The 18382-nt window shown below is 44.6% G+C and overlaps 2 protein-coding genes across 2 annotated transcripts in view; both read right to left on the reverse strand.

The window, feature by feature from the left end:
* LOC125762384 (uncharacterized) overlaps nucleotides 1-16104 on the reverse strand; it is a 28550-nt gene extending 12446 nt beyond the window's left edge. The window contains exon 1 of the mRNA XM_049424411.1: nucleotides 15115-16104. The gene's annotated coding sequence lies outside the window, so the exon portion shown is untranslated. The remainder of the gene's footprint in view (nucleotides 1-15114) is intronic.
* Nucleotides 1-18382, reverse strand: part of LOC125762387 (neurogenic locus notch homolog protein 1-like) — a 169927-nt gene that overhangs the window by 98028 nt on the left and 53517 nt on the right. The gene's annotated exons all lie outside the window — the stretch shown is intronic.

An 18382-nucleotide genomic window follows, 5' to 3' on the forward strand; every position in this document is an offset into this window, starting at 1 on the left:
ATCTGGAAAGGTGAGAGCTCTCACCGAACCGGTAATGACCTTTTTCGTGTGGCCGTACAAAACTGGTCCCACCATAATTCTGGGCCATGTGGATGTAGTTGGGAAGGTTCGCGAGTTGGATATTTCTCTTGGTGTGTTTCCACCGACCTAGAAAGGAACCGTTCTGTAATATGTAAAATTATGGCTGCATTGTGCAAGGAGTGCGAGGCCAGCCCATCGCAACATCATCGCATTTGCATAAGTTCATCGTACCAACCAATGCTGTCCGGGCATTTGAGCGTCAGTCGGTACATACCGGTAGCTCCATCATGTGGAGTGCATGAAGCCGGAGAGCATTTGTTTTGCATACAAATGACGAGGACAAGGAAACGAACGGCCATTACACGGCCCTTGGTTCCCAGAACGATCGAGACCGCGAGATGGTAAGATTAGCCGTAGGGACTACGGTACTAAAGGAAGGTAGCCGTATCGAAACTGGGCCATTGCAGGGAACAGAAGAAAACAACCAGCAACACACGCTTGGCTCGATCGAATGGGAGTACGGACGCGATGGAATTGGGTTTCGATTTGTCATTCCCGTTGCCGAAATGATGACGGCGTGGAGGATGGCGATCCACAACTATACAGGCAATATGGCTTCGAGCTGGGTAGTAAAAGCGTATCGGATCACCAGCTTGCGCGTGTACAAATCGTAACCTTTCACCAAGAGTTACTTTGGGTTCCTAATGCACAGGGAAAAGTGTGAACGCAACGTTCCCGGGCGCCACGATCACAATGCATCACAGTACAAATCGGTGGACGCATGATGACTTGCGGGAATTGTCGTGGTCGCTGTGCCTTTTAACCTTTCGAGATAGACACACTGGCCCAGTGCCGTAGAATCGGACAAACTTCGGATTTGGAAGGCCGTCAACACATGCAACACTCTCTCCCGGTTGAAAACACACCCGCGGGTACCAAAGTGATCATGCGATGATGATGATGATGAACCGTGCATATGGTGAAGAAAACAACAGAAACAAAAATGATGGCCCAGGCGCCTGCAAAGTAGAACTTGACATAATTGAACCAATCGACATTCGATCGGGTGAAACCTTTCCGGTTTCGTTGCAGCAGGCGGGCGTTGGAGTTGGCAGATTGAGCGCGTATCGAGAAAGCAGGCCCCCGACCGTACAGACGCGGGTACCCATTTCACCGCGAAAGCCACAATTTTGCCCCGCCTAACTGCTGGTGGACACCGTACCCCCCGCCATGACCCAAGGCTCCTGATGTGCCGGCGAGTAGCTCAAGAGGAAATGCTAGCGGTGGAGTAATGCTTCCCGATTGCCGTGAAGTGACGGAACAAACCTTCATTCTTGCGTTTGGGAAGGAAGCTGAAAACCCCGACCAGTGTTTGCTGGTGTGAGTTAGGAAAATCAGGGCTACTGCCCTGATCATTCAAGACCCGCTTCGCACAAACAACACGCTGTAAATGATGTCATGATGCGATTTGAAATGGGTGAATGAGAACGAACGAACGAAAAAAAATGTATATATATTGCCTCCAGAGTACACTTCCTTCTTTTGTGTGCTGGCTTCTCCCTACGGTGAGTGTTTTCCTGTGCAACTTCACTTCACGGGCCGGGAACCACCAACCGGGCCGCGAGCTCCAGCAGGGTGGACTTAGCCTACATGTTGCTTTTTAGGCCACGTAACGGAAAGTAATCGATCGTTGCTGTACGGTTGTAAGGCTCTATGCTCGCTCGGGCACGAATATGGACACGGGGGGTCGCATCGGGGAATGTGTCATCCATCTGGTGCGCCTGGAGGGATACCGTCAGGTAAGGGAATCCGTGTTGGTTCCACCAGTTGCCTCAAGGCCAAAACGTTGGGAGAGGCGTTAAGCAGGCTTGCGCGTGAAGTGACAGCAGGAACATGGTTGTTCTGTAAGCGATCCGATCGATGATCACTCGGTGATTACGATTTTTGACAGATATCCTCCGCTGGTTAGGTGAGCGCACAGTATGTTCGCTTGTTCTACTTGTCGTTTTGGACTGCTGCAGGCTGCGTTTGATGGTAAAAATGACGGAGACTTGTATTTTCGCACCCGCGGTCTCGCTCATGATTATTAGTGGTTTGAGGAATTTGAACGATGAAAATTCCTTTTCATGTTATAAATATTTATCAATTTCTGATTCATTAGAGGTTCTTAGATCTTCAATTTCTGACTGTTTGGAGGTTCTTAGATCTTAAGAGATTTATGAATGATCGAATATCAGAATTGTTTGACGACTCAAATTTCTTTGAAATTTTGGAGTATAGACTCATGATGCGAATGACTCTTTGGATAATCTTTAATGATTTAAGGATTTTCAGTGATACGGATTCCTCATACATATGAATCTTTTAAAGAATTTATACATCACTAACTCTTGGGATAATGTTTCGATTATGTCAATGCGTTAAAAATCCAAAATTCTTTAAAGGTGAGAATTTTGTATACACATGAATCAATTAAATGTTATAAAAGTCAACTCATGAGTTAGAGATTCAAATATCTTTCAATTTTACATTGAAATTAGTCTTCAGAAATTCATGAGTCTTTTGAAAACTATAATAATCCACGCATTATTGGAGTGTGACTCTTCTCAAAAGATTTATTAATTAAAACGCTGGTGATGTTCAAGTATGTAGACATTGTTTTTGGCATGGTAGACATGGTATCGCTTCTTAAAATCCCCACGATTCTTATTCGCTTCTGCTGGGGAAAAAAACACACAAATCACACAACATTCCCCCCGGCTAAGTGCGTTAACTGTTTCTACTGCACATGCCTAATCTCTGCTTCCCGATTGATCGATCGATCGAACGTTGTAGTTTTTGGGGCTCCGCACGTCCGATTAAATGAACGATTGATCTACGTTTTTCGGACGTTTTTCGGAGATGCGCTAGGGTAAGAGGGATGAACTGGAACGCCTACCGTAAACATCGTGATGATGATGATGATGATGATGATGATGGGAGCAACATAAAACCTGAACGTTGCTGCTTTGTTGATCATAATCGCACCAGCAAATAGCGCCCAACTGTACTGCCTGCAAGCCTGCAGTGTCCGTTGGCCTTCTCTTCTACTACCCTTTCTCTGTAGCCATTCTACCGGCCCATGGCAGTACCAGCATCCGACACACAACGGTTCGGATCGCCTTTGTGCGTTTGTAGCTTTGGTACGAACAATTAGGCGCCCGATGATCGCGGTACGTTACGCAGTTGGGTGAAAATTGTTCCCCCCAAAAAAAAATCGGCCACACTGATAACACGCCTAGAAGGGGTGAAAATCGGTTGTGTGCAAACAAAACAAAAAAAAAGGAAAAAGAAAAACATATAACTTCACGCATAAACGAGAGAAAATTAAAAGAAAACAGGTGCCAATTTGTGGGGCCCGGTGGTGAAATTTTTCGATTCGGTCGTTCGATCGCTCGTCCCGAAAATGAATGGGATCACACCGAGTGCGCTTCTCAGGCCAACCTGACGGTACTCTTCGATACACCTGCAAAATTGGCGGGTACGATTGTGTGTTTGCCGGCTCGGAATGAGAAAGTAAACATTGGTTTACGCTTTTCGTCTCGGGTCTCGTTTGGCGTGGAAGTTTGTCGGGAGTGTGGGGGTGGTTAGTTTTCCAACTGATTGAGACCAAACAATGAGAGGAGATGCTGAGAGGGAGTGCGTGTGAATGAAAGTGCGAATTGCGCTTTTGCGTATGATGGCTTGCTTTCCTTTGCTAGTGCTTTGAATGTGTCCGCACCTTTTTGGAATCGATTTCCATATACAGAGGGAGCGAGAGAGAGAACGAGAGGGAAGGATTTTCCCTCCTTCAACTGAACCTCAACCCCTGCCAGGGGGTGGCAGAGATATGCTCGATCGAGCCCACCGTTACAATCATTTGCGCGTCTTTGTCGCCGGCTTTTGGGACAAAAGAATCTCTTCCCTCCACCATACGACCATTCGCTCAACCACCAGATCGCTTCCACACTTTCCCATGCACACGGGAAATCATTTGTGATGCATAGAGAAGTGAAAAAAAATTCACCCTGTGAGAAATTAGTTCACCAGCAAAGCTTCTTCGTTCCGCCGACATCTTCAATTCCCATGATGTGCTAGATCACATGAAAATCCCAATATGCGAATCCGTGCTGTTAGAAGACTTTCGATGCACTCGCACACGCTCAGCGGTATGCAGCAGTCATTTGCCCGGGGGGTTTGCCTTTAGATTCCTTCTCACATCCCTTCCAATTGGAGCCGCATCGGAGTATTTGGTGGGATTATTATTGAAAATCGTGACCGGGTGGTGGATAATGGTTGGGGTCGTGGTTAATAACGGGAACCTACTTTTCACTTTCGTCGCTTCTCACTCTGCTCTGACCCCAACAGCCAACCCCAATATTCGATGGCAATATGCCCGCTGCCGGTGCTGGTGGGGAGGGGGGAAAAAGATGATCGACCCGACCCGACCCAATGGTTAGCCAGGGCCAAGGCTCTGAACCCCCTTCCCCCCATTCCCTCCCTCAACCCCCTTTTCCACGTCTATCACTCTCTAAGTAATCTTTTAATTTTGAACCAAATGCCCCTCAATGCGATGCCGATGTGCAGCGGGGAATGGTAATGAAAGTAATGAATTGGATGGCTTCGACCACGCGGATGCTGCGGATCATAGATGAGTGGCCCAAAAGAGAAAGAACCACCAGTACAACAATAGTGAGTGGGTTTTATGTGTTTTAGAAGAAAAGGTGGGGGGGTAAAAAACCAATAAAGTCACTATTTGCTAGGCGCACTTTTGTGCTTTTCCTCTGTGAATGCTGTGAATCCGATCTGGTTGATCGTTAATGGTTAATGAAAAGAGGAAGGCCTGGGGGGGGAGATGGAAAGAACATGGCACAAACAGTCGAATAACGGTCGTTTTAAATTTGAGTTGACCCACGTTCAGCGGGAAGGACGATACAGAGCAAACACGAGCAAACGAGTTTAGCGTGCGTTGTGTTTCCTACAAATAAAGACTTCATATGGGCAGAGTGAAGTGAAATGATTTTTTGTTAAGCTGTTTCCCCCCCCCCTAACTGTAGTGCGGTAAAGGAAAGGTTGGTTTTGTTTTATTTAAAGCCTACTTATTTAATGGCAATTTGGCAGGTTGGCTAAAAACGGCAAATAAACCCATAAACCGGACCGTGAAAGTAGTTGATGATGCAGTTTCAATTATAGCACCACATTGCCTTACAGTTTGCACGCGGCATTCCAAAGCGGATCGATGCAATTGATGCGGGAGTACAGACAAAAAATGTGTCTGTGGCTGTGGTACGAGCATAACCTGCACAACCAACGGTAAACTAACAGCAGGTGGTAATATTTTGGAGAGGAATTCTTTGCCATTCACGGCTCATAAAAGGGGGGCGAGGGTAAAATGAAAAAGGCTCATTAGTGTGGTGGAGTTTTGGTTGGGAAATTTTCTTCAAACTGCTTCATTTGCCATTTTTGTGTACAGGTAAGGGTTCATTTTCCGCACGTTAAGTAGCCAATCATCTCCACAAGGAAGACGTTACAATGTGATTTCAATTTGCGCGAGTGTGTGTGTGTATATTTTACTTTTCCTTAAAGAAAAAACAAAAATCAACATCGGCAGAAAATCTGATTCGATCCAATAGAAGACGAAAAAAAAAGTTCCAACAACAAAAAAGCTCGTTCAGCAATCGGAAGCGAAAGCTTTTTAAATATGCTGTTTTTGAGAGGTGTGAAATTTATAGAGAGAGAGGGAGAGAGAAAAAACTCCCCCTAAAAATAAACAAAACAGTTCCTTTTTAAGGGATTTTCCCTGCCGTAATGAAAGCAAATCCGTGATGAATGTTTATTTTGTGTTTTTCTTTTTTTTGGTAAAGGTCACTGAAATATTTGGCCGTAGAAAATTGAGCTATGCGAAGGTGAAATTCATTCAGTTGTTTTTTTTCTTTAATTTCTCATTAAAATTAAATCTAATTTATGCTTTTCAGGTGAGAAAACGGCGGGAACAAACAATCGAAACTACGGCCAATGTCACGTACCGGCTTTGACTTACTTTCATCGTACCACCGTAACGAAAGACCCCAAAATACATTTTTCCCGCTCTTTTCTGTCACGATTCCAATGAAAGACTGCCTGCGCTCCCAGGCACCGAACCCGACAAGGCGCGTTTTTGTGAACCGCATTGATGGTTGAAAGGTGACTTTGTTTATTTCACTAAACTTTCGTTCCACACGATGAATGCGTGGTGTTGGGAAGAAAATGGACAAAGGCACACGAAAACTAAACCGAACAATCAAAGAGCGAAAGGTAAATAGCTTCGGACGTTAGCGTGGGTGGTAAATGGAAAAGACACTTTTAACACTTCCGGCAGCACCATTCTTTCAATGCTCCCGTTCCAATCTTGACCTTCTTCTGCGCAAATTGTTGATCGCACGATATATTGGCAGACAGCAAACATAATTGCCAAAAGTTTACACTTCTTTTTTTTGTTCCTGCTCAAGCTCTACTTCCAAGAAACGTTAAGTAAGAATGAATAGAAAATAAATTGAGGGTAAAGAAATATGTATAATGCTTAAAATTTCTATCCACTTTCACCACTTTCGTTCAAACCATCGGTCACCATTATTTGTCACCAATATTCGTGTGTTTTTTTGCTGCTGCTGCTGCTGCTCACTGCTTCTAGTTAGCAGTACCACTTAGTGGCCAACGCGGGAGAAAGAGCATTGCGCTGGGATGATGATGATGACGATGAAGAAGAGAACATTCAATTTTGCATTCAAGTTTGCGGTGACCTATTTCGGTGTTCGGTGTGCTGTCGTTAGGCTGTCCGGAGATTCAGTGTTCGGATTACTGGCTGCTTTACCGGGCTTTTGTAAACTTAGGCTTAAAGCACCGATCCCATCCTTACTCGGATGGGCTCGGAAGCGCTAAAAACCGATCGATACAAACAGGTTCGACGGTACGTAAGTTGTTTATTGCTTCCTTTGTCATGCTGAACCTGAATCGAACCGGGAATACAAGCCACGAACAACGAAGATTTATCATTTTAAAAGTAGCAGGAGCCGAGGAGCATTTTTTGAAGAGCTTGTTTTCATTGCAAACATTGAACCCTTAATAAATGTTTTTTTTTCCAGGAACAATCATTTATGGTGTTGCGTCTTAAAGATCTTCTTCAAAAGAGTAGCTCTATTACTTCAAAAGTGGAGGGAAAAAAACATTAATCGTTCCCGCTGGAATACAATTACTAACAGTGAGTTGAATGTACGGAAGACATTAATTCCCTTTAAAATTCGTCATGAAACTGAGGCATTTTTCCGGCGTTTGAAAAGAACCAAAACATGGGCCAAAGTTCTCCGAAACGGAAGCGGAAATATTTCCCTGAAGTTATTTCGAGACTAGAACAACCCGTGAAGTGATGTACTCCTACGCACGGCGAGAGAACACAGGAATGAATTTACAGGGGCGCGAATGCAAAGGAATTGCTTCAGCAAGCCAACAAGCATTGGCCAAAAAACGTGATTACATTGGATGGTTAATCTATTTTTAATTGGAACGCAAGCAAGACGCACACGTAATGGCAACATAATGACAAGATTAGACAGGCCAGACAAAGCGGCAAAGAACGGTTCTTGTTAATATTACAACCCGTCTGTTGTGCTTTTTGTTGTTGTATTCTTTTAGTATTTTTTTACACCCCTTACCAAAAAGCATAAAGCGGATCGGATCGGAGCTTTGCGTTTGCGTTGATTCGTTTGCATCCATGTCGCTCCCTGTCTGGATGTTTGTTTTTGTTTTCTTTTGTTTGGTTTTTGGTATTCTTCCCTCCTTACCGCAAGCTTTGTGGAATGTAATGCTTTACGTTTCATCGAAGAAACAAGCAGGAAAAAAAATGCACAGTTATGCTGCGCCGCTTTTTATTTCTGATGGAGAGGTAAAATATTTACGACGCGACTACAGCCAAATGAAACAAGTGCGTATCGTCCCGGTGTTTTTTTTTGGTGTTCCTCTGGTCGAAAAGGCATTTCCGAAAGGAGGGAAGAAGGAGCAGGTGTTATTTAAGGGGAGAAGCAAAACGGAAGTAGTTTATTTATTCATTTGTTTATCCAGCCTTAATCTGCTCCCAGCTGGGCAGAAGGTTTGATGTTTGAGGTTGACTCGTTTGTTTTCGTTTCGGGGCTGATTTGCGGTAACTTATTTCCATACGGAACCATGGCGTTCTGTTTAATTTTCACATCGTGCAGCATTTTTGGAAAGAAAGGCAGAAAAAATCCCCTTTTAATACCTTGTCTAATGAAGGAGAACGCTTCATCCCGATAAAGCAAGACAGAGTTGAAATATTTTTTCCCACATTATAGTTCTTTTCAAGCTTGGAATCGGATGGTAAATATGGCAAGTTCTTGAATGTTACACCACTGTTCTATAACGCATTGAAATTTAATGGTGCATTTTCTATGCAATATGGTTTAAACAAGAGAGGGAGAGAGAGAGATGCCACTGTATTGCCCTAAGAAAAAATCGCTTTAATCGTTGGAGGGCGAGTAGAGCGGAAAAACGGAAGGAAAACACACGCATACAAACTGGTAAGGCCTAGTTCCGAATTATTTCATTAACAGTAACGGGTTCGGATATTGTTTGGGTCTACGGGGAAAAGGTTAGCGATCACGATCGGGCAGTTTGGGCATTGGTAAGTGGGAAAACTTTGCCGTTTTTATTCCAACCTTTTTTTTGTTTCGCTCCTTTTCTCACCTTTTTCATACCACCCAAATTCCCCACCAAGCTTCCCGTCTGTTTCGTGACGGGGATGATTTGGATGAATTGAATTCTTTCGCATTTCTTTTTCTTTCTATTCTCCCATCAATCGAAAAACTTCGCAGACGAAGAGCTGGATGTTGGTACACATCTGCGATTGATAGCGATCCTCGGTACGATCGAGCACAGCAACAGCAGCTTCACACTTATTGGTGGCGCTTTAGATTCTTTCCTACTTTTTGTTTTTTTTTTTTTGGCAAGGTTGCCGATTGAAGCAGCTTCTTTGGAAGTCAAAAAGCACCCCACTTCAGAATAGATTTTTCGTTTGGGGAGTTGCAAGAGAACGAAAATCAATAAAAATCGTTACTCTTGGAAGCAGATACGCGTGATCGAGCATGTTTGGTGTACCGATTCCAATTAACAAGCTTTTTTTTGGTGGGTGGGCCTAAATCTTACAACTTTGAGAATTTGAAGAAATTCGGCAAGATTGAAACTTGCTGAAAAGTGCTCCGCCCAAAATAAAGAATCAATCGTTCAGACTTTACTACAAGACGATTCCTGACCTGGCATGGGTGTCGGTACGAAAGGAGTGGTTACCTTGAGCGTTACAAGAATGTGCTTCATTTCCAACGTGTTATGTGGTTCATCGAACTACGAACGCCTGGGATATAAGCCAAAAGACACGACACTCGGCAATCGTTTGCCGTGGAGTTCCTTCAATGGGGTTTCGTTTTTGTTGTCGTTTTCAATTAAAAAGTGGTAAGAAACAGAATGCAACTATCTAATTGAGAGAATCTCACGATTTCAGCCGACCGTGTCGGCTGGTTCCAATCATCCCCCTTACGGGCACAGATGACAGGGCGCTGAATCCACCGTACCCACCTTTACGTGAATTGCACGTAAATTTTTCGTTCCATTTTTAAATTGATTCTTTTCGTAGTACATTGCTTTTTCCCCCTTGCGCTTCCTAACTTTTTTTTTTCTGTTGGATCATTTCCGGCACACCCCATACCACGGCCTTGGAAAGGAAGGTAAAGTAGTCTAAGTACGCCTGACGTAACGCTTTTGGGTATTCGGTACCCGATTCGTCACCGTTACGGGCGTTGGGGATTCGGGTGTTCTTAAAACAGATTGGTTTTCATCCTCCCAAATGTTGGAGCTACAATGAGGAGCGAAGGTAAAAAAGGCCAGAAAGTGTGATCCCTATTTTTTGGTGTGCCATCATCAAGAAGAAGAGATGACACATCATCTCGGCAGAAAGACGTGGTTCACAGTGGAATAATGAAGTTATCATGGCACGTCCGTACGGTGGGTAAGGTTGCGCTGTAAATAAGATGACCGTTAGAAGGTTCGTCCACAAGCAGGCAACATTTTATCCCATCTACTCTTGGGGGTCTTTGTTTGTTATTGGTCAAACACAAGCGGTTGTAAACTTCAGTGATATCAGAGGAAAGTTTTCCAAAGAAAAAAAGGGATCCCAAAGTCACCTAAATCGGGTTTGGTGGATTCTAATCTTTGCCCTTCTGCGGTGTTTTGGGTCAAAGATTTGAATTTATAAATCATCCAGTTTATGACAGAGTACAAAGATCTGATGACTTTTCCGGATGTGGTTCCTCATGCCGACGACACCTCAAGGGGACATCTCAATCGAACCGTTTGTGTGTATTTATGTTTACTTAGGGGGCTTTTCCGGTGTTCCTAAATGTCTTACATATGATAACGTTTTATCTTAAGGGTAAGGTTGGGTATAATACGCAACATTGTTTACATTTCTACCCTGGGAAACATAACATCCTGTACCGAGGGTTCGTTGCTTTCGGTACGCCTCCAGTTCGGATGGGAAGTTAACAGGATCAAGTTAACCTTTACGGTCACCTTTATACGTGAAAAATACACATTTGAAAACACTTAATCAGTGCGTACCGTGTGAGGTCACACCAAACCACACACACGGCAAACGGTATGTCCGGTAGCAGCGATGCGCAAAAGGATAATTGGAACCATTAAAACGTACGATAAAACAAATTAAACAAAACTTTATCGTTTGTCATTAAATGGTAGCGGGTGATGATGCCAGCAAAGCCATTTAACCATTGTTTCATCGTTTTCATCATCGTCACGATTTGTGTGCAGTCGTGAATGTCGTTTTTTTCTCCTTTTTGCTGAAAGTCATTTTTGCCATAGGGATGGAGGACGAAAAATTAAACGAGAGCAATTCCTTTTTTGTCCCAACGGTTGTGGTTTCATCGTTGTGCTGAATAGCCGCAAAGGTATGTAATGGGTTATTTTACGCTTTACCGGTTGGAAATAACAAAAGACGCCTCCGGGTGTCGGAAGGCAAGAATGGTTGTAGAAAAATGATGGTCAGCTTTTATTGGGCTGTCCCCATCATCCCACTTCATCTTCATCACGATCGTTCGATCATTCGGGGGGACGTTGTTTTTTTTTCTTTTCAAAAGACGACTGTTTTGGCATGGGTTGGACAGAAATGGTACACATTGATGGTCGATTTTACGCTAAATTAAATTTATCACTTCCAACACCCAGCTGCATGAGGTAAGTGATTTAAATTGAACCAAGCACCGGGAGGGAGATGTTCGGATTTTTTTTTACTTCTGTTATTGTATGAATCGTTTTGCTGTCTTTCCATTCATATCTGGACAGCATTAAGCGACCGTACTACGTGTGTGACTGGTCCACTAATATGGCAACTGTGATGGTAATGATGATGATGATAAATGGATACAAATAGTCTACGAAATGAAACTCATTTCACCCGTCACGAGCATAATGAGTGCGATGCTTTGCAGCAAAGTGATTAAAAGTCACAATATTGTCTCCTGGTCACGGCACCACGGTGTTGCATGGTGGAGGGGTCGGTTCTACTCTGGATGGAAGACTTATTGGGGTGCTTTTCGGTGCTTATATGCTAGCATTATATAGAACCCGTGCTAATCATTTTCATCGAACTGATTACATGTAATGATCGCCAGTATGCCGTTATCGATCGTGATATCGACCTAGGAAAGAATGTGGTTTGCAGATAGGCGTCTGTTGCTTTTTTTTCTTTTAATCACATCACATTGTACCGAGAGTTCTAAGCGGTTTCTTCTTTCGCTTTTGGATTCCTTTCTAGAATTCCTGCTGGCGTACGGCAGCCAGCACCCAAGGCTGTTCCGTTTGCTGCAGTTCATCATTATTCGCCATTCGCCCGCGATTCGTTGCGATCGTTAAGGGTGGCATTCTTCAAACCGCATCCCAACCACCGGTGTGCGGCTGTGTGGCCCCCGCTGCTGCGATAGGGGAAGCGCTGCAAATGGGCATCTTCGAGCGTGATGGTGTCACCGACATCAGAACGTACCAGTGCTAACCATTCTGCTGCCACTCATTCGGGGCAAGATGTGAACGAACCAAACCCCCTCGACGATCTGACGGTAGTTCCCTACCCAGGTGCTCGTACGTGTCGTTCAAGTGTCGTCGTCGTGTAGAAGCAGTTTTCTAAACAATTTACATCGAACCGGGCGTTACGGCCGCGATCGTGTACCAGATACGCAGGAAGATCCGCATGTAGACGGTGGTTAATTTTGAAAGTTCGTTCTTCTACGTTCTGAAAAAGACGGTGGCAGTGTTCAAATGGGGAGCGTCTCGTCAGCATCGGTTTTGCGCTAAAACGCGAAACTAATTGTCCGTACCTATATTTCCGTCCGTTTCGCTACGGCGTTTGGCAGTTGCCTTTTCATCCAAAGTTCGATGTTTCTTATTTTCCAGATTTGGAGCTTTAGCTCGTTCTGTCCACTGTTTGAGCGTAGATGATGTCGTGTAGCAATTGTCTTGCAGAAGAAACGACTCAAAAAAGGCCCTTTCTCTTGTAACCTTCCTCCTCCGTTGCTAGAATACCTCTTTTGTCTCCTCCCCATCTCGGGAGAGGGTGGATAGAAAAGTACATCCTTCTTCAGCTGGGAAGCTTTACCAGCCGTGCCACCGGAAGCAAAACTTCAGGGAAATGCCAGTGAACGAATTTTATGCCTCTACCGGGAGCAGGCAGGCTCCCGGACGGATCCAGCATAAGCACGGCTTGGTTGCGCAAACACATGTGCGGTGTGTATGTTTGGTTTTATTATTCCTCTCCGTACACGGTCGGTAAACCCGAAACGAAGCGTGCCTGATTATAAAACATTGACCTGTGCGCGGCCGCGGCCACGCAAGTACCGTTGGCTCCGATCTTGCGCGCTCGTGCGCATTTTATTCCGCACAGTGTTCTTATTTCTCCGTTCAAACCACTGCCGGTTTGTGTGTGTTTTTTTCCCCCTTGCCTTGGTGATGATGGTTCTCTCCAGGCGTCAGTTAGCTTCTTTCATGTTGTCTGCTTTTTTTTTTGTTTGCTCTTCTGTTCGTTCACTCGTTTCGTTCGTACCGTTTCATACTGCTTGCCCTGTTCACGATGCTTTCTTGATGCGATCCATTTCTCCAACCCAAGCTCAAGCTGCATCCAGTGGTCCGTGTGTGTGTCGTTTTGCTATTCGCGCTGTAAAATTGTTCGTATAGCGTACATCACACCAACTGACGCCAGTGTACCCGGGGAAAAGATGCAGGAAGAACGCGAGATTGTAATTCTTTATACGATCGTCGCTGTTTCTCCCTTCACCATGGTTGTTTGTTGCATTGGCACTGGAGAAGATGAGATCACGGCTCGATGCTGCCCTTCGCTTCTATGCATCTTCTATGCACGGATGCATAGAACAGCTATCATTATGCTTCTCACCGGTGCATAATGCTGCGCCAAACCGATCTCATCCCATTTTACCGTGCCATCTACCCATTCGTTGGAGGATGGCTAGATGGCCTTACCTTGACATCGGTACCATGCTTCACTCTGGGCCAAGGTAGGGTAGGAAAGCGGATTGCTTTCTTTTCAATGTTCGATGGTGGCAAATGTTTATGGTGTACCGCTGTGCGCTGCGTACATAAACCAGAGTCGGGGAATGGGGAGTTTGGTGAAACATTTTGCATGCAGATATTTGCATCCAATTTTGCTTCTATCTTCTATTCTGCTAGGGCTTCCTTAGGAGCGGATTGCATAGAGAATGAACCTTTAATGGTACGTATCGCTAGGTATGGGTTCTACGACTTGGTTGTTCGATCTGTTCCTTAACCATATGGGACGGATATCGGAAGCGAAGTCGGAAAGGTCGGAAAACATTTTTTGTTGTTGTTGCTCCACCTTCGTGGGGTCTCTACAAGAGCGGTGTGGTTCTTTCTGTTTTTCACCAACTACCCCTCCCCTTTAACTTCCCTCCCAATCACAAGGTGAGAAGGAAGAGGGAGTTTTTTTTTCGGGGGAGCAGCGGCACCGTACAAAAAGCGCAACTATCCAATCTGATGTTGCGATGGAGGCTTCCCGGAGTAGGCGAGAAACCTCCGAGTGCTACGGCCTCGATCGAGAATAATGATGCTTGATTGTGGAGCCTACCGAATGTGTGTAAGAGTATAACTCACCGGAACACGGGCGTACTCCGGCGTGGTAGGCAAGAGTACTGTTTTTGTGGTATGGCAAGCACAAAAAAACACACACAAATCAGAAGAAAATACAGCAAAAAAAAGAGGCGGTTTATATTAGAAATTCGTGCCCGAAGTAAACTACCGCGACGAATTCGCCGTTGCATGTCGCCATTGGTTGTACTCTGTCTGCTCTGGTAGGCGGAATACCAGGACATAAAGGTAAAGGAATTGCATTACCATCGGCAGTGCAGTGCACGATTTGTGGTGTTTTGCTTAAGGGTTGCGGTGCACTGCGGTGAAATCGATGATACGATCTTCAATAAATGCTCTAAACCGATCTAACGCCTCCAAGGTCCATACAGGAAGATCCGTATGTGAAGGAAGATGTTCGCCGATACGATCGGTGCAAATGTCGGTGCTCCACACAACAAATAAAATGGCCCATACATTATCCGAATCGGTTGTTGGGTACGATCGTAACCGCTCGGTTCGGTGAAAAAAGCCTCAGTACTCGGCCGAGATTAGATATTTCCCCAAGCCACCGATCGGGTTGAGGTTTAGAAATATGGGAGGAGGACGCAGCAGATAGCTACATGCGATTGGCATTAAATTGCACATTCAAGTTCGGAGGCATACATGAATTATGGGCCGATCGACCACTTCCGCAATTTTCCAAGGAATGCACGGTACACGGTGGAGGATCTTAAGAAATGGAGAGGTCTGCTGGGATGGAGGTGATTTACATTGAAGATGTTGGTTTTTGGGAGAAAACCTTACCAGTGGAAACATGGTAAAACAAAACATTATTGAGTGCATTTTTATTGTCTATTGGTACAGTACCTGTGCGTATAATAACTCCGCAGAAAGCTGGATTGCTTTCTTTACACTGGATGTTGTTATGGATGTTCGGCTTCCAGAATGTTGCAACTAAATATGTTGCCTCACGTGGTTGAAGTTCTTTTGTACGTTGATGCAATGAAGATCACAGTTCCATTATCTGCACAACTGCACACTGATGCACCAATAAACACTGTTTTTTTTGTTATTGAAAAAGCTTGTTCACTCTTCCGTTTGTCTTGGATCTCCCCTGTACGCAAAACAGGTGTTTATGATTGGTTTATAATCTGCACTGCTGTCACACGACGAAGTGTCAAGAAGCGTATTGCACCACAAATACTGCAACGCGTGCGTATTCTTCACTTCCACCTGGCAAGGCAGCGATTTTGGGCAAACACTCGAAACACTCGAAACGCACAATGTCGCACGATATATCGATGGACACGAGCACACTGCACCTTCTTCACACACTGGTGAAGGTAGTAAACAAACAAACGAACAGGTTCCAAAATAATCAAACAAAACTCAGCCAGCACAGTAAAATGGCAGAATATGTCGGCAAACGCATACACACGCAATATACACGCACGTCACACTACGGCAGCTGAAGGGTAGAAGATGCTAGCACCCGGAATGCATCATGAACAATGGTTCGCCAACGATGAACCGGTGGCTTTTTATGGTCTCGCTGAAGAAGTTCGGCTGTTTGTTGAAAGTTCGACCTTCCGACGCACAAGAGATCGGAGCGTTACCGTGCACTAGTAAAAGAGAGCCATTTTCCAAACTCGCGAGCCTACGATCGCTCCCGATTCTCCCCCCGGGGGCTTAAGGTGCCTCTCCGCTGCTTCACTGGATCGTACGCAAAGGGGGATGATCATGATAGCTCCCCTTTTTTTCATCCCCCTTTTTAGATGCTCAGGTGCGTGGCGCCAGAATGGGAACATCCATCCGGGAGAGAGCGTGCCTGTGCCGGTGAGAAAGCACTCTCATGATCGTGCGCCTTGTGTGCAAGATGTGGAAGATGTGAATACCTGCTCAGCGGCCGCTCACAATGCTCGCCGTTCCACATTTGTTTTGTGTCGGCCGCCCGAGCAGTCTTTTTTCCGTTCGACCTTCCCCGGTTGCCGGGTGGAAAAGCTAGAATGAGAAAGCGACCGGTACCACATACCTGCCAGATGAAGATGAATTGGAACGCAACGAATCATATCGGTGAGCGAGCAAGAGAACGGGCGCACGAAGATCGCATCCGTGGAAAGAAAGTTCCACCGAACTTCCCATCCGGCCGTTTGTTCGGCTCCGGGGAGGTTGCTGTGGGTGAGAATGTTGCATTTTCTGCTGCTCGGTTGTTCCCGCGGGAAAGAGATTTTTCTTGAAATTTTCTCTCCATGTACCATTTCTGGAACAGGAGATGCTGGATTGTCTTGTGTGAGGAACCGCATCGTAAGAGGTTTCTTGGTTGCTACAGGGGAAAAAGTTCTCTCCATAATCTTTGTTTCTCTCTCCCTCTCAACAAGACTTTCTTTCGATGCCTTTTTTTTCAAAGTGCGATCGTTTCATTATTTTTTTCTTCTTCAGCCTCACCTCTCTATTGTGTGCTTTCTTCTCATTCTTGATCACCACCCCTACGGAACGGGTTGGTTCATATCAACCCCCCGCCGTGTGTACGGTAGCAATCGGTTATGCCTTCCCACCGTGCCAGACGGTCTGATGTGGCTGATGTTTTAGCGCCAGCCTTGTGGGGCTTTGAATTCTTGTCGAACGAACGGGAACGAACTCGCAGACACAAGGCGGGTGATAGAACAAAATAAAAAAAATGAAGTAGTTAGTATTAACAAAAAACCCGCCCCAACACGTCATTTGCTTTGCACATTCCGCGACACGACACACTGCAGGAATGCTGTTTGACAGAACAGGTCAAGCTAGCGTGCGTAAGAATGTTCATGGCATCTATGATTGATTTCTGAACGCCACGGGGTGCCCTAGGGCTATGCTATATTTAGATTCAGATGGGAGGAGTGAAACAGATGCTAATCACGTCTGACAATCGCAACCATGCGGAAGGACGTCTTACTGATGACAGATAAATATGATTCTTATGCTCCATTTTAAGAACTGTAATTTAATTGAATTACGAAGGAACAATTTAAACATGAGCTCATTTGAGATTATATTAAACGGAGAATTCAATTAAATTAGATTGGATGTATTGAAGATTATTTGGTATTTAAAAATAAATATTATTGAATTAACACCTTGATCTCTCCTCAGGTGTTAAATGATTGAATTAACGGTTATTAAAATTTTACTATTCTATACTATTCTGATAAACTATTGATTTGTTATAGAATGCCCATTCGATCACTTTTTTTCTGGATGGTCATTCTTTGCCATCAAGAACATCCTAGATCCCAGGTAAGATTAGATTCGATTCCACGATCTACGATGTATTACTCTCGGGAATGTCCAATGGGCTACGTTTTGTTACTTGAACTTTTAATTTATTTTATTATAATATTCTTGTAAATAATATTACAGATTTGTAGTAGAAGGAAACAAATGTAATAGTAACAAATATTCCAAATTTGAAAAAATCCTAATTTCCTGATAAACAAGTTAAATTCTTACATTTGAAAACCATTTATAAAATTTGGAAAATTCCTTAACATTCATCTATACCTCTTTGCAAGATATGTTTTCCGATGCAATCCATCGTCAGGTTGAAGGAACTGATATTCAATAAGTCTCGTTTGTTTGGACTCAAGTGTCATTCTAGTGATCACATTTATGTGTAAAAAAAAACAGAAAACCAAACCTCAAACTAAGTGCAGTGCACCCAATCGGGTACGGTTAAACACCAACCAACTGAGGACAAGAACGAACGACACGAGGAAAATGGAATGTGCGCCGACATATGGTATGTTGATATATTCACTTCGAGGTAGCAACATATAGCAGCATAGCCGGCCGAACATACATGTACGCGACGTTCCGACCGAGGCTACGGTGCCAAATGTGCCGGGCGTGGGCAAGTGAACGAGCATGAACGGCGACCGATTTTACATGCGCTCGAGTGTTGTAAGCATAAGCGTGCAAACAACGGCAGGCCCCGGAACCGATCGCTAACTGGAGATCCTCCCACGACAACGGCGACCATGGCCTTTCCTTGCCCGTGCCAGTGTACAGTTAGATGAATTTCAAGTGCGACTAAACGAGCGGGCGAAGCAGCAGTAGTAGTAGTAGTAGTGGTGTTAAGGAAAAAAAACGACATGCT

Source organism: Anopheles funestus, chromosome 2RL (assembly GCF_943734845.2).
Source record: "Anopheles funestus chromosome 2RL, idAnoFuneDA-416_04, whole genome shotgun sequence".
Taxonomy (NCBI): domain Eukaryota; kingdom Metazoa; phylum Arthropoda; class Insecta; order Diptera; family Culicidae; genus Anopheles; species Anopheles funestus.